Below are 17486 nucleotides of genomic sequence, written 5' to 3'. Positions count from 1 at the left end.
ACAGGACCACAGTCATGCTGGAACAGGAATGAGCTTTCCAAACTATTGCCACAAATTTGAAAACACAGAATTGTCTAAAATGTATTTGCATGCTGTAGCATTAACAGAACCTTTCACTGGGACCAAGGGGCCTAGCTCAGACCCTGCACTTTTTTGATTCTACACTTGCAGATCTACCAGTTCAGACGTTTCACATACTGACAGGTGGCAAAGTGGCATCCTATGATAGTGTCATGTTTAAATTCACTGATTTAGTACAACCCATTCTACTGCCAATGTTTGACAACGGAGATTGCATGGCTTTAACAATGGGTGTGGCTGAGACATCCAACCTCAATAATATGGAGAGGTGTCCACCTTCTTTTTTGACATATACTGTAGTGTAAATCCTTGTTATTCTGTACTGTAGTAATATCAGTTTGTGCAGCACCTATGCAGACCTTAATTACACAAAGATGTAGAATGGCAAACATTAAGTGACATTATAGTGCAGTGCTTATGTCCTATACAACAAGGAGTGCAATGAAACATAGCTTGGTGGCGCCTGATTGGCCTTGACTGGATTGTTTATTCTTCAACTACACAGCCGGTTGGTAAAATTAAACATTTCAGATTCTTGACTAAGGCAGCTGAACTGCACGTAGCCAGGTTGTTTCGTCAGCCTCTGCAAAAGTGACATCATTTCCCCCATGGTGTTTAAGCACACAGATATGCCAGTGCAACACTGGTGTGTATGGGCTTGCCTATGGAACTTTGACAGAGCCGTGTGCTGGAGTTATTGTTTTGCTGCTCAAGCTTTGTTTTTAGCTGAACAAGGACCCAAGAGAGGGAATATGCTCAGTGTGCCTTCACTGAAGTGGGGCAGGACCTAAATTTCCTGACACCACTGTAAATGTGCATTTAGAAAGTACAATTACAGCTTAGTGTTCATTTAATACAATTATTGAGAATATGTGTGGTAAAAGAAAAGGCCATGTACTGCTTGGAGTGCATACCTTCTCACCATAACCTTATATTTTAGACTGATTTGCCAATTTTTCCCTTGGGGGATAAATAAAGATTCTATCTTTCTGTCTGTCTATGATATAGTGGCTTTCTTTCTTTCTTTGAAATTTGTGTAGTTTGAAGCGTTGTATTTCTCATTTCCATGTTAGTTTAGATTAATATTGCATTACACTGTATATTGTTATACTCCCCTAGACCAGCCCCCAGTGGCTGGCACTGTTGCCTCATAGCTCAGTATTCTGTGATTCACACTTGGCCCATTCACTTTCTAAATCGCATCCTCCCCTTGTCCCCTTGTAAATTCTTCCATATCCGTAAAGTATGCAGGTTAGACTGCCTCCTATTTTAAGTCAGTGGGTAACTGATGTTTTATACATTTGAAATTGTAAAAAATCAAATTCTCACTTAGAGGATCTGTGCAGAACTTTTTCAAAACCTGGCAGGATCTAATTAATGAAAATTTAGATTAAGCTCTTAAAGCACTGAGGAAGCAGATTCTCTACCCATTTCTTTTTCTTCTCCATTTATCTTTATCCGCTTATGAATTCATCGATTTACCTATTTTTACTAGCTTTAAGTTTTACTCTGTTGGCCATGCTCTCTTTCTCAGGGGTGGGGGTTGATTTGTTTTCAATCCTATTTTTGTAAAAATTTATCTATTTGTATGGAATGTTGTACGATTACAATAAAAAAAAAAAAAAAAAAAAGATTGATTTGCATTTCTAACTTGTATTGTGTAAATATGTCCCATGATGGACTGTTGCCCCATTCTGAATTAGTTCTTGAATAATGGAAGGGTAAACTGAATCCCTGCGAATGAAATGGTGAGTTCAGAAAATGTATAATCTACCTTCATTCTTTTCATTTGTACAGCCACAGTATGTTGGCTTTATTTATTCCCTGTATTTTCTTTAAATGGTGTAATTGTTTTTGAAATGAAAAGTTCCATTTAAAATAATTATTGATTACAGGCCTCTCTTTGTAGTTCAGATAGCATGAAACAGAGCTGAGAAGTCACTTTTTTTTGGTTAAGGAAGCAGTGTCTACAGCAGGACCATCATCAAACGTGTGTCTTGTTTTTTCCCTGTTTTTACCCGATGTCTCAACAAAAAAAACTGTGCTGAGTATGTGCTTTGTCGAGGTTCTGAGTAAACTGTTTACTCGTCCCAGACTGCTGTGGGTAACTCTGTCTAGGCTGAGAAGCAGGAGGCAGCATCCCGTTTTTTATGTCAGGACCTTTTTGACAGCACAGTAATTATTTTGTAGTGTACAGTACATGAATTTGTATAAAAAAAAATTATGTTTGAGGCTTACATTTAATTAAAAAAAAGGATAGAAGTAGGAGGTCATGAATAATTGAATGCTCTGTTTTTCCCCCATGTTTCTAATACACAGAAGAAACTGAAACGCGTAGGCAGTCAATCCACAAACTAAACAAAAACGTATTTCACGTTGATTCATCTCTAAACAACAGGTACAAGGGGCTCTTTGTAAACAAATATTTTTATTTTCACACCCACTCTTATCTTGGGATCCTCCTGGTAACATTTTCTCTTAGCTTTACTACCACTTAAGCACATAACCTGTCTTTTTGGGGGGCAGATTTATTCCAGGATTCATAACCAAAGTGTGCATCAGTATGGTGAAACTCTAAACAGTAACTCCTTTTTATTCAAAATATATTAGAAACTTAGGGCATTTTATTTGAAGATGAATAGTTTAAAAGGTATTAAAGTTATTTTCATTATTGCTAAAATCATTTTTACAATAAACCGCATGTTTGTCACTTTTTGTGTTTTAATTTAGTCAAATCATCAACTAAACATTAAATATACATTTATCTATTTATTATGTCCTTCTCTCCATCCATTTCCAGGATCGGGGAAGCTGGTGCCCATGCCAACAGCACTGGGTGCAAGGCGGCAAAAGACCTCAAGCAGAGTGACAGCCTAACTCACGCACGCAAATTGTTATGGGAACAATTTACAGCCACCAATCAAATCGTGCCTGTAATGTTATTTTTTCCACCTCAACAGTGGCAAATATGAAAGACACTTCATTTCAGAAAAAGAAAAGTTCAACCCAATTTCTTTTATCTTTTTACTGACCCTTTTTTTTTTTTTTTGAGTCATACACTTCATTTTGTGAATCTTGCTGTTCCTCTGAGTAATTTCATTTGTTGGGATCGTTAACAGTTACAAAGCATTTACATTTAATCCAAGCTGACTCACAATTACTTAATGTGATGATTGTCTTCATTTTAATGTTGGTAAACTTTAACAAGATTAAGCATACTTGTGCATCTGTAAAATTTCCAGTGAATTAAAAAAGAGTTGCGTTGCAGCCGCCTGTCCATTAATGCTGTTTGGTAACTAAATCATTTATTGTAAAGAGTTCACTTATTGCAAAAGTAAATGAATTTTGATTGGCCTCCTTGTTTACATTGTTCACAAATAAGCAGAATTAATTTCAAGCTTGCCCATGTACCTTAAACATAGTCTGCTGCTCTGCAGCTTCTTTGTATTATGTAAAGTACACCATATTCTTACTTTGGAAACAAAAATTAGTGACCAATTTCAGACACGGGGGTAAAGAGAGCATAATGTCTAAATCAGTGAATGTAGCCCCTTTGTGACTATGGTCTTTTCTGCAGTACTCTTATTTACCCATTTTCTCTCAGTCACCTCAAAATGATCCAGGCTTGTGATGGATGGCCCACGTATTTTACACCCGCTTTTCCTTAATAAAGTGGCTTGCTGACTAAAATGCCAAAGGTAGGAGTGAGAAGCATTTGTTTAGCACTAGATTCCTTTAGAAATTGATGTTTTGTTTTGAAACACTGCCAGGGGAATATGTAAAATCTATCTTCCCACAATTTATCCTCCCCAACATTAGTCAATTATCCCGGCCCAGCAATCTGGTGTCTTATATTTTCAGCATGGCTAAAATTCTCCTTTGGCTTTGTACATCCTTCTGTTCAGTGAACCACATTTCAGTGATTTGGCCTAGTAGTGAAGTGTGCATATCTAAATAGAAATTGCTGCCTGTCTTTCCAGGGTGAGGGGTCCCCCTTTGAATCCCCTGACTATGTTTACTGGCTCTCATTTTAATAGCAAAACTCAAAGAGACTGGAGCAGACAAGCTGTCTTGTCAAATTGCCGGTACCTACCCAGATAGAAATGGCTGAAAAGCTGAGATGTAATACTCCATAGGCGACACTGCCAATACATCAGTATGCGTTCAAGCCATTTTTGTGATCGTTTTTTCTTAATGTAATCTTCTCAATGTTCTTTAATGCATGTGTAGTGTTAAATCTGTTACGAGATGTTAAAATGCAAAGCACTTTTGATCAGTGAGCCGGTGAACAAATTCACTCAGAGAGTGTTCCAGTGAGAAGTGCAGAAAGGGAGAAATGTGAAATCAAGAGTGAACAACCAAAGCAAGTAAGCAAGTCCTTTAGGAAGGGATATTTGTAAAGAGACAAAGCTTTAGGAGTATTCTAGAGGGAATGGCATATAGGAGTGACTAAATTTAGAGGAGAGAGAGCTATTCATGGGAAAAAGAAAAAAAAAAAACATAAAAAGACCAAAAAATAAAATGTTTGAAATACAGAGTGAAACCATTGGAGAACAAATTATAGTATTTAAGACAGGAAATTTAGGTAGAATAGATTGTTGCTGACATCCATCATCAGGGTGGCGCACTATCAGTATTTAACTTGGATGCACTGTCACCAGCTTCAGAAATAATTTTATATTTGCCTATAGCACTGTCTCTAGCAGCACCAGAGTATTGATTTTTAAATTTACTTTAATTCAGTGCTCTTAGAGGAAGCGTCAGGGTAGGTAATGATAGGCTGATGCAGTCTAGTCTTATCTATGATTAGTAGTATTCACAGGTATACACTGCTTTTTACTGCACTTTATTCATCCCAGTTTCTACACTGGGCTCTAAATGCCTGCAAGCAATTGGGCCCTTTATGATGGACTATAGATTCCAGGGAAATCCTAATCTCACACACATGCTTTGCATGTTTGAATTTCTTTTTCAACTCGTTTCACACTCTATTTTTTGTTTACCATGGATCAGCTGCATTTTGTGGTCGAATGGACTAATCCTTCATTAATTTTATTAGTTACACTCCTCTGGATTGACCTGTTGTTTAATATGTATATATAAAAAATGCTGTGATTAACCAATTCTGGTGTTCTAACCTTGCTGATGGTGGATGCTAATACTACAGTTTCTTTCCTTTTTCGTTACGCTTTACAAACAGTATAACAGCAAAGGCTGGAGGGGTACTGGAAAGTCAACCATTCTGGTTATTTTGGTTACATGTTGCTTTTGCCCAAATGTAGTCAAGCATCTATTACTACTTTAACACTATTTGTCGTCCTCATTCCTGCTGTCACTACTGTAAAAAGCTTCCCTTTAAGGTATACACCTTTTACATATCCTTCATTTGTTTGTATGGCTTCTGTCACAAAGAACTTGAAAAGGCTTTGATGCAATGTAAAGCTCATTTCTGCTATCAAATTAAACATGAATGAGTTCAAAGAAATGACTGTGATGCACATAGCCTGATCTTTGCAAACTGAAATATAAAGCTGCACTTGATACTGTATTTTATGATATATGCCTTGTAGTGAACAATTTTGGTCACTCCAAATGCTTGTTTGTAAATATCTGGATACAGTAGAAGACTGAAGAACATCAACCAAGTAAATCTAAATAAATATTAGTCATTGCCATTTGTGAATACTTCTCCAGATTTTTGAATTGCTTTAATATTCTTCATATCCTACCCATCAAAGGTATCATGAAAAGACCTCATGAACTATGTAGCATTCGCCACAATCACTCCAAACCTCTCGCTTAAAGTCATTCAGACTTGCACATACACGGCATAACGGTGGTCCATGATGAGGTCTAAACTTCCATTTATGCAGCTTACAGCTATGCGTTTAGCTTCCCCCTCACCCCAACCCCAACTTACACATTTCATACAATATTTCTCCAATAAAATATTTGGCAAATAGATGTTTTTTTTTTTTTTTTTGGCTGAAAACCTCTCCATTTCAATAATGCTGTCCCTTATTTTAACAAGCACATTGCTTGTCCCTAAACCCATTTAATCTTGAAGGTAATTCATTCAAATATTGTGAAGGAAGAGGAGCTCCTACCTTGTGTGTCTACTAGCAGCTGGCTTCTGCGTTACTGACTCATTCAATTAGCTTTTTCCAGGCATCCAAGGAAAAAAAATATGAAAATTGGAAATAATTTAAATCCTGTTAGATCTGTGCTCAGTTCTCCACTGTGGCAGAGTGTACATTACCCCCTGTCAGTTCTAAGCCTTTAACCCACTGACATATCTATATACGTAACAAACTGGGAAGAATCCAAGGTAGAGAGTGGATCCAGAATCCATGCCAAAAAGAGAGCAAAAGGGGGGAAGAAGGAGGAATTAAAAAAAAAAAAAAAAAAAAAAAAAAGGAAAAAGACAAGGAATTCCAAGCAGGCAATGCTCTCCTCAAATCAGCACTATGATGATCCCTGCAGCAGGGAGAAGCGGTAGTTTTGTTGACAATGACTGGAGGGCTAGCGTGACAGTAAGTGACAGAGGGGGCTGTGAGATTTTGTTGGAATAGTAATGAGGTTCAGCTGTGCTGCCTTCTCTCGTCGCCCAGTGCTGTGCTTTCGTGCAGCTTCCGTCTCTGCCTTGATGGAAGTAGCTTATTTTTGTTGATCGGAGCCTTCTCCGTCCTCTCTCTCTCTCTTTTTTCCCTCCCTCAATCTTTAGCATGTGCAGTTACGTGCATCTTTGCGCTGCCAAGCAGTTTCCTAGCTGAACTCAGTGCGTGGTGACAAGGGAGTCAGCTTGAAGACAGTATGTGAGATCACTCACTGCCTGGACTCCGGTTTGCTGGTGGATTGGGAAAGGAGGGGAGGGGGAGAGTCTGTGTGTGTGTGTGCATGTGTGTGCGTGTGTCTGTGTGTGTGTGAGGGAGAGCAATGAGAGAGAGTGCCTGATAGAAGGGAGGGGTAGTGAAAAAAGGAGAGTAGGTACTGGGTACGAAGAACAAAGAGAGAAGGAAGAAAAAATGGATGGAGGAGAAACATTTTAATGTACAGATCAACAGTCAAACGTCGTTTTCTTTTCTCACTGTGAACCAGTTGCTTGCAGGTGTGTCACTAATTAGTTTGCATCGCCTCCCGCATTTAACACCTGTTTACAAGTCGCATTCAGCGCTGCCTGCCCTAAAGCCTGAGAAATCTACAATAATTTTGCACTGAACAATTTATCCTAGTGTGTTACTGCTATTTGCTGAGGTCTTCCTAAGGTTCACCCATGGGTCCCAACACTATCACAAGTGCACAATTTGAACAAAAATGGAGTTTGGATTGCAAATATGAGTATTGGCATTGATCTCTGTATCAATTTATAACAGTGGTACTGTTCGTGCTGCCCATCTGCAGGTTCACACACACACCACAGTTAAGAGATGAAAACAATCAGTGACAATCAGTTACAAAAATGCCAGAAATTTCATTAAATATGAAAAAGTTTTGTCATCCTGCTGACTGTCTCAACCTTTTAAGTACAAACAAGTGATTAAAACAGAACATTAAGTAACACAGTGCCCATCCTCCATGGAGTAAAATTCAAAAGAGTTTGTGTTATGCATGACAAATTTACCAGGCCTCCTCTTTAATATTGTGTGAATTTTTGGTCTCCATATCAAAAGAAGGACATACTAAAAGCTACTAGAATTATTCAAGGATTATAGAAAAGATCCAAAACGTTGGCATATTGAAATCTTAGCAAAAATAGATTAAATACATACTAGGTGTAACTGTAAATAAGAAGTAGAATTTCATTAATCCATTTTGTAGACCTACTTGATTAGATTCAGGATCTTGGCAACATCATGGGGTAAGCAGGAACTAGCCCTAAATATAGAAAATGTCAAAAAGTGCCAAGTGCTACATGTGGGCATCAGGAGCACTAATTATCAATATAAGACGGGAGACACTGTCCTACAGTAAGCAACCTCTGAAGAAGATTTAGACATTCATGTCCCGTGACCCTGTGTTCGGATTCAGCAGGTTGGAAAATGGATGGATGGATGGATGGATGTTGACACAATGCTTTCATCATCTAAGCAATGTGCAGAAGCAATTAAAAAGACAAAAAGAAATTAAGTTATATCACAGAAACTGTTGAATATAAATCAAAGGACATTATGTTCAGTCTATATAATGCACTAGTGAGATTGCATCTGGAGTATTTTGTGCAGGTCACCATGCTATAGAAAAGACATTGCAGCACTTGAAGCTATACAGAAGAGAGCAACAAGGTGGATCCTAGGAGTTAAGGACATGTCATACTCTGACAGACTCAGTCTAGGTTTGAGGAGTCCATGTTGGGACCTAATCCAGGTCTTCAAAATTCTGAAATTCATTGATAAAGTAGATCAAGACAAATTCTTTCAGCTTAAGGGTAAATCACGTACTCGAGGACATCAGTGGAAATTAAGGGGATGTGCATTTAGGACTCCAACCAGGAACCAAGAGCTGGAATCTGCAACAGATATGTAGTTGAAGCAGAAATCTTAACAACCTTTAAGAATTATCTGAATGAGGTGTTGGAATAGCTTAGCTATTAGCTAAACAAACAAGCCTAAAGGACTGAATGGTCTCTTTTCCTTTGTCAAATTTCTTATGTTCTTAAGAATCGGGGAACCGGATGAAAATGAATTCAGTGGTTGAATGGATATATACTGTAAATGAAAATCAGTGTCTGCTGTTGCTTCAAAAGTTGGGTTTACAGTAGAAACAACCTAAGTGTTAGATAAATTCTCATTTCCACAGTGAATTAGAATTTATTGAAACCAGTTGCTCACTTGTTAAGGCAGAAAGCATTCCTTCAAATTTTGATTTAAAATTGCTTTAAAGCAAGTCTTAGCTTTTTCTACACATCAACCTTAGGAACTCCTTTAATGTGGATAGTGGCATCCTTTTATGTGTTCTACAACTCTTTGATGACCAGAAGACAAAACTGATGATCATTATGAACAATGCTACACATCCGCTCACTGACATGCTATTATTAACTGATAAATGTGGTGTTATTCAAGCCAAAGGTATTTACTCATAATCATGATGTATATTCATTTTTCATATGAAATTGTGTTGTAAAGTATAGCATGTTTATATATTTTAAAAATAACTAGCCTGCATTTACATTTTGTAATGGGGCTAATGAGTATTTCGGTCCCAATGTGGGAAAAAAAAAAAAAAGTCTTAAAATGTTTAAGCCAGATATGTCGAGCAATCACCTGTTGCTAGAGATTGCACAGCAGCATATTCATGTAATTTTAAGACAGAAAAAAAGCAAAACATTTTTATTAGATTCAGCCATTTTAAAAGGAGACTAGTTGTGTGCTTCACTTTAATGTTTGACTTCCTCCATGCCAATCTTTCCGAGACAGGATGTGGTGCTTGCCATGCACCATTATTGGCATTGACTGTTAATTGTAGTCTCTATTCTGTACACAATTAGATAGTAATTACTGAGAAAAGTCACACAAATCACTTGCATTCTTTCACTGTACGTCAGCTTGTTTTGTTATTTCGCAAAGATGCTACCTGCTGCTGCTGGAATGATAATGCATGCATGTGCTTTGGTGGTCTAGAAAAAGAAATGCCAAGTATGCAGGTAGCATGCAGTTAAGTGACAAGAATGGAGCAGACATGATAGGCATACATTTAGTTTTAATCAGGTTGAAATTTGTAAGTTTAGTACAGAATGTTTAACATAGGCATAGTGGTGGCGCAGAACTGTCATTCCTGCTTCACAGTGCCTGGTTCTGCATGGAGTTCGCATGATCTCCAGTTGTATCTACGGATTGATTGACATTAGTGTCAGTAAATTTACTAACTCAGAAATTATCTCCTCAGTTCTTTTATTACCTAATCTGCAGTAAGAGCTACTAATCATGTTTTTATTGTGCATGTGCACGCCATGCCACAAAATGTTACATACAGATGGGTTAACTATTTCAGAAATCTAAAGCTATTAAAAATACTTTGCAGTATAATTAGTTCACTTCAGATTTATTGTTATTTGTACAAAGTACTATATGTGTTCTTTTTCAACACACTTCCACCTGGCATGAATTTCATTCCATAGCCTATGTAAAATAACAGCACAGAATGTAACAGGCGAAAAGCAGGCACCATTTAGGAAAAATAATCTTTATAAATTGAGGGTGCATCTGTCTGTTGTTACAAGCCAAGGCGGAACATAACCACTAAATAAAGAGAATTAAAGAAACAAAAGTAAGAAAAAAAAGAATATAATTATTTAATAATTTAACATTTATTTAATAATAACTCTACTCATGACCCCCTCAGAGAGCAGACAAACAAGCATGAAACATTCTTTTCTTGAGAATGTAGTACCATGAATGTGTGATGAAATTCATTATTTTCAGTTTACTTTTGTTGCAATGAGAATTGAAGCAAAATGACACCTTTTATTGGGTAACCGAACAAGTTACAATATGCAATCTTTCGAGGCAGCTTAGGCCCCTTCTTCAGGTATGTTGTAGTACAGAAACTGGAGTTCCCTGTGTTTATATAGACACTAGGAAAGAAACAGCATTCGAAAACCTTTAAGTGAGTCACCTTCAAAGTATAGTCAAGATCTGCTGATAACTGATTCCTTACAGTGGGGATATGTAATCAGATTGACTGGGTCAGTCAGGGAGGTGTAAATAGTCCTCATTTCTGGTGATAAAACTCTTGTCTCTGTTTAACTTCCCATTCCTTTTTCTCCTGCTGTGTCTTGAAGTTGCCCATAAGCGCCATGACTTTAAAATCCTCCTCACAGTGTCCATTGCTGCTGAAGTGAGCTACTACAGGAACGTCACTATTGTCATGCTTAATGTGGAACCTGTGTGAATTCATTCTTGGGTGAAGTGTTTGTCCAGTTTCTCCAACATAGAGTACAGTGCTGAAACATTTCATACACAGAATTAGGTAGACCTCATTAGATGATCTGCAGGAAAATTATCCTGTTATGCAGTGTTCTTGTTGGCATTGTGGTATAACTACACAATCTGTATTATAAATATGAGCACACATTTTACATATTTCCTTTAGGCAGGGAGCTTTGGACAGTTAGTTGCTGCTGCTTGTATATATGTCAATAGGGGAGGTTCTAAGAATACATCTCTCAACGTGTCAGCATTGTTTAGTATTGGCTGAAGTTCTTTTATGTTTTTGCTGTCAGAAACGTGAAAAGCACATTTTCTTAAATCGCATCATTTGCTACTTCAAATTGGACAAATTTCATAAGTTTAAGGGTTTTTCACATTGGGACCCTGGTACCCATTAACACCATTCTAAAACGCAAGAGCGGGCTAGATAGATTAAGATTTCCAAAACCTGCTTCGGTTTAATACACAATTTCAAATGGCAATTAAATGCATACCATGATTGTGAAGAAATAAGTTTAACTTGAAAATGCCACATCTTTCCTTTAAATACTTTCAGTGTATCCATGGGCTCCATTATGCCAATGGCAACATACCTTTAAAATGCCTCACTGTGACTGCTTTTTTAATCTTTACCTAAGTTATAAGGTTTCTTTATTTCTATTAATTCTGCTGTATATTTGAGAGGCGTCGTTGTTGTTTGTTATAATAAGTATGTATTTATTGAGCTTCTATAAAAATTATCTATCTATCTATCTATCTATCTATCTATCTATCTATCTATCTATCTATCTATCTATCTATCTATCTATCTATCTTATTGAAGGGTTTGTTTACCATTTTTACAGGTATTGGATTATTTTAACATTGTTTAAATATTTACTTTATACTTTAATGTTTTCCTAATTTTCATTAAAATGTGTAATTTATAGGTGCCATGGCAGACTTGTACCCCATCAAAGGTTGTTTCTGGTCTCATAATCATTGCTCTGCAAGCCATAATTGCTTTAAATGGGTTTGTGAACGTTATGTTATTAGAGACTTGATGCTCACTATGCACAGGTACAGAAGGGAGCAGCTTAGCCAATCAGCCATCTTATTAATTGGCTGCAACAAATGAAAATCTCTGAATTTTAGAATGAAGTAAAATTAAGCCAGCTGTATGTGTGTCCCATTAACATGTCTTTTGAATAAGAATATGGGTGATTGGTCATTGTGGCCTGCCAGCGTTCAAGTTAAGGACCCATGTTTTAGAGATCTCTTTCTATTCAAAGAGCTACGTTGAACTCAATACTCTACTCATTTTCTTACACTATTATGGATACGCCTAATATTCAAGAAAGCCTTGCCATTTTGGGCCCACTGTTAGCCTCTTCATTGGACAGAATTCCCTGTTGTAGATGTTTTGTTCAGTTTCTTTCATTCTCACACAAAGACTACCATCTTTTTCTGGCCACATGTCTGCTGGGAATAAATAGACTTACCTATAATAACAGTCACTTTAACAATGCAGGGCATATTAAAGGGCATCATGATCTGTTCATTAGTATGATGTCACCTCTCACCAGCCCAGTAGATTAAAGTTTCTGGTGTTACAGCTGTTTGTGATAAAACACAGCTGCCAGAATAAATGGAAGAAAATCCTGTGCTCCAGGGCTCCCACAGCATACAGCTGGATGGTGTGGCTGAGGTAGGCATTGCAAAATGAGACTGTTCTTAAGCATACAATAACTAACAGCTCTGATTCAAAGCCGCAACACCATAAGAGAACCAATGACTTTGCCACTTGCTTATGTCATGCTGATGTGGACGTTGGCAACTTTTTAGAATTGTAAAAGCTTACTTTCTTAAAATTGCATTGGGTCTCTCTCCTGTGGCGTCAATTTATCCAAATTTAAATAGAAATTGAATTGCAGAGAGCAAAAAATAACAGAACTGAAGAATGTGTTTGAGAGAGATGTTGCAATTTGCTGTTTTTTTTTTTTTTTTGGAGAGTGGGGGGTGTATGGAGAAAAGCGCCTGTGTTAAGAAGAGTGAGAACATCTATACGGGTAGTGTCAGAGTGATTCTGTATTGAAAGATAGAGAGTGTCTGTATTAGGGGGAGAGAGAGAGAGACTGGAAAACGAGTTGATTCTTCAGCAGTCTCTGTTGAGACAGGCCAAACACAGGCTATGAATTTTAACTAAGCTGTCTCCCTAGTCTGAAAGCAACCTCTAGAACTGAACCAGAGAGAGAGAGCACAGGGGGTTGCAGACCTCTTTTCCTGACCCGTGGCCAGGAGACTTTGATGTTGCATTGGAATCAATGAACTCCTCAAAGAAGGATCTCCAATGCCCATGTAATACTGCTGGGGCCTGTTAACACAATCAAAAAATTGTGACTCGGGTGTAGGCTACAGTGTTTGAGATTGCCTTTTGTTTGCACAAGTTGGTGTATTGAATGAATACCATTTAAGCATAAGGCCTTAAATTTTGGATCCATTCTGTGGTAGAATTGAATATAGTTTTTGTTTTTTTTTTGTGTTGTATTGACACTGTGACCCAGAGGCTATATGTAACCTCGTATGTGAAGTTCAAGAATGTTTATATATAACAACAACAATAAAAACAAGAAGATCAGAATGTGCTCAAAGCATACCCACATTTATCCCTGCTTTATGGATTAATGAAATGGGTCTGCCTGTACTTCTCTGTTCAATATCCGTTATCTTTTTAGTGCAAAAGGTCATTATTGAGCTGCCATTACTCCTTACCCTGGGCAGTACATTTAGGAAAGGATACCAAGTAACTACTTTACATGCAACACAATAAGCTTTGTTTTTAACTGATTTAATGTTGAATTTTTCATCTTTATATGAAAAAAAAGTTCAAAGTCTTCTGAGAGTACTCATCAATAGTCTGCTGTTAGATCATACAGGGGTCATGCACCCTAATTAAAGACTCACTTAGGATTTAATAAGCAGCCATTGTCTGAATGGGAGAAATATGAACTGAGTTATATTGTTGTTCTTCGACATACGTCAAATATGAAGGATCATCATTGCATTCAGCCAGCCCTTCCTTGTCGGTGTGCAACCCTTTGAGAGGCTGCTTTTTTCAGAAATGGATACACAAAGCTACTAACACCATAGTACTATGGTGTTTGACTTACCTGTACCGTATGTATAATTGTGCTGAGTGCTCGAGGCTTTTAATATGGAAGCAGCTCTATAAAGATACTTTGTTGTGAACTGGTTTGCTCATGGGGCTCTCGTGATTCTGAACTTAACCACTGTCTTAGTGGAGTCAGCAAGTTCTCCCCTTGTCTGTATGAATTTTCTCCAGGCACCAGGATTGCCTGCCATATCCTGAGAATGTGTGAGGTGATTTGGCAACTCTGTTTTCCATATATGAACGAAGTCCCCAGCAATGGACTAATGCCTGCCTCAGGGATGGCTTGTGCCTGGTGCAGCTGTTGTAGGCTGTGGCAACTCCCCTTGTATTCTGAATTAGACATAATGGTTTAAAATTTGATAAATAAATAGTATTGAACAAAAAAGTTTTTACGTGCATAAAATGTACTAATTTATTTTAAGTTATTTGAAAAAACAAATATGAAAAGTGGGCTAATTAAAAACACAATCAAAGATGTGATCGTATGTAAAGTCTCTCTTTGTCATTGTTAGCGTAATGGCCATTGTCTAGGTTTAAAGTGGGTATTGGAGCAGATATTTTTATGACCAGATATATTTACTGATGCAATGCTTCTTTAATTGTCCTTTACAACATCAAAAAGGGATGGTATCCTAATTCCAACCCACACATCCCAGGGGTAAGTGAAGTGGTTGTACATTTTTTTGAAAATTGTAAAGTTCACACAAGCATTGCTACTTGTAATTGCATTCTTTAAAACCGTTGAAAAACGTCACCCCATCACTTTTACAATTATAATTTTGTTTCTAGGTTTCTCTATTAAATTTAGTTTAAAAACATTTTGGTGTTCCAAAGTTATATTTAGATATAATCCTTAGTCTTTTATTATTTTTCATTCACGTTCATTCCATGTTTTCTGTTGAGGTTGTGGTGTCAACATGCTGATCTATACAGACCAAACCATCCCATCCATGACAACTTGTTTAAAGTCCACCTGTGTAATTACCTAATGCTTCCAGGGTACTTATACAATCTCTCCATTGTGTCTTGGGTTTGGCCCAGGTTTTCTTCCAGTGGGCCTTGCTTTGTACACATCCTGTGCAAAGGTGCTGCCTATTAACTGCATACTTTCTTAATCTAGAAAAGTAGTAGTTACTGTATATTGCAAGGTCCTTCAGTTATTGCTGAGCTCTTCATCCTATCACAAAGATCATATCCAGCTAATCTGTGAAGGAACCTGATTTCAGTTGGTTTTATTTACAATATAATACTTTCTGTCATTACCCAGGGCTTCTGATTGTAGGTGAGGATTACAGTGTAGACTGACTGGTAATTTAACCCTAACCCTAATCCTAACCCCTTCATAGTCTGGAACAGCACCAGTAAAACTGCTCCTTATTTACAATTATTTAGTTAAAGTCATTATCACTTCTATCTTCACTCATAAACAAGACCCCAAGGAACTTAAACTCCACCACTTCACCCTTGATTGTTTGAACCATTCCATTTAATGTAAACATGGAAGTTGAATTGGCATTTCTTCCTTTATAGATAAAAAATGTGTTTTACATGTCAAGTTCATGTACCTATCATGAGCATTGCCATCTCTCTTTCATTACTTAAAGTGTACATTTGGTATATTTTAAGCTGAAGTTACTTTTTCACAAACATGGCATATATGCATTTGACAGTGTCCCAGACGGCTGGGGACCCTACCTAGCCGGGATGCCTGGACGGTCCCCAAGATGGACGATACCTCCCCTATGCCACGAGAGGGCAGCCACTAGGGTCTGCTTGTGGGCCACTGGACCGGAGCTGGGACACTCATCCCTACCGGAGGACATGACTACCGTCAGGGGGCGACCAGACGGTTATGAAATCCTGGATGGCAGCAATTCCGCCACACCAGGAAGTGCTGCCGGAAAAAATCCCAGGGGCACCCGGAGTGCTTCCAGGTGCTCTCTTGACACTTCCGCCACACCAGGAAGTGATGTCAGGGGGAGCACCTGGAGCCCATCTGGGTCAGTATAAAAGGGGCCGCCTCCCTGCTGTAGACGAGCCAGAGTTGGAAGGAAGGAGACAGAGCTTGTGAGGAGGGGAGTGGAGGTCAGAAGAAGAGAGAGAGAGAAAGAAAGAAAGGAAGAGAGTTGTTGGAGGAAGGCATTGTGGTGCTGTTTAGACATAAAGAAGTGTGTTTTGGACATTCTGGTGTCTGTCTGTCTGTGTCCGGGGGTATGCTTTCCACAACATATAAAACTGTGTTCTAAAGTTAAGTGTTTTCTATAATTTAAAAAAAAACATTGCCACCCCTGCCATTGTATAATGGGTGACATTTTATAATGGGACCTTATGGACATGGGACACTCAGAAAACAAAAATCCAAATACTGCAATAACTGTTGCTTTTATATTTTTTAGGATTCAGAATGGTTGCTGATAGTTGTACAGTACAGTATTCTGGATCTGATTGCACAATTTAACAGGTTACATTTAGTTCTGTGGTTAAGTTTTTTGTCATGTGTACAAAGTGCAATGAAATTTGTACTTGCCTGTCTCATCAGATAGTTGACAAAAAACTAATACCCAAAAACTCTTAATATCCAACATAGTATATACAATTATAGACAATATGTATTTGTAAGTTTTATATATTTATACACACTATTTGCTATGTTAAAATATTTGAATTCTTCTGATTCACTCTTCCTCAACCTCACAACCTCTATATAGAAAGTTCCTCTGACTCTGCTGGTGCAATTGCTAATGGTATTGTATTATTTTCCAGACAAGTGGAGTAAAAAAAGCAGGTGTGTGGGACGGCTGAGGTCTTTATACTGTTTGCCTTTCCAAGGTAGTGAATGTTGCACATGTCGGTAATAGAGGGCAACTTTGTTCTGTACTTTCTTCACCACCCTCTGCAATGCTTTATGTTCTTGAGCTGAGCAGGTGCCGTATTAGGATGTCATGGTACTAGTAGTGATGTTCTGATTGATTGGCTGATTTTCATGCCAATTGACTAAATCTGTGATCAGTAAATCATTCAAAAAAAGATGTTTTGGTTTTTTTTTTTTAATCAGAATCTGCTTTTCTGAGGTTTGCAGTAACTTAGTTGTAGCGTTCCTTTACGCAAAGTAATTTGATACTTGAGGAACCGCATGGTTCATTTTGCTGCCAAGCTTCCTGTAAACAGAGTGCAGACACTAAGACTTTGTGGGGGAGAGTGAAGACAGGAATATTGGCTTTTACATTAATGAAAGTGGAGAAATACACTTAAAAAAGGGAATCTGGGGGTTGTCCTGTGCATGGAGAGGAACAGCAGATTGTAAGAAAAGAAAGATGTATCTTTGG

The 17486-nt window shown here is 37.8% G+C and overlaps 2 protein-coding genes across 5 annotated transcripts in view; one reads left to right on the top strand and one right to left on the bottom strand.

The window, feature by feature from the left end:
• The window catches only part of LOC114657762 (leucine-rich repeat transmembrane protein FLRT1-like), a 112504-nt gene extending 104954 nt beyond the window's left edge, over positions 1–7550 (bottom strand). For both annotated transcript variants that reach the window (XM_051922944.1, XM_028809631.2), the window contains exon 1: positions 6189–7550. The gene's annotated coding sequence lies outside the window, so the exon portion shown is untranslated. The remainder of the gene's footprint in view (positions 1–6188) is intronic.
• macrod1 (mono-ADP ribosylhydrolase 1) overlaps positions 1–17486 on the top strand; it is a 575305-nt gene that overhangs the window by 249084 nt on the left and 308735 nt on the right. The window lies entirely within an intron of this gene.

The sequence above is a fragment of the Erpetoichthys calabaricus genome, chromosome 1 (genome assembly GCF_900747795.2).
Source record: "Erpetoichthys calabaricus chromosome 1, fErpCal1.3, whole genome shotgun sequence".
NCBI classification, from domain to species: domain Eukaryota; kingdom Metazoa; phylum Chordata; class Cladistia; order Polypteriformes; family Polypteridae; genus Erpetoichthys; species Erpetoichthys calabaricus.
This window is presented reverse-complemented; position numbering and strand designations above follow the sequence as displayed.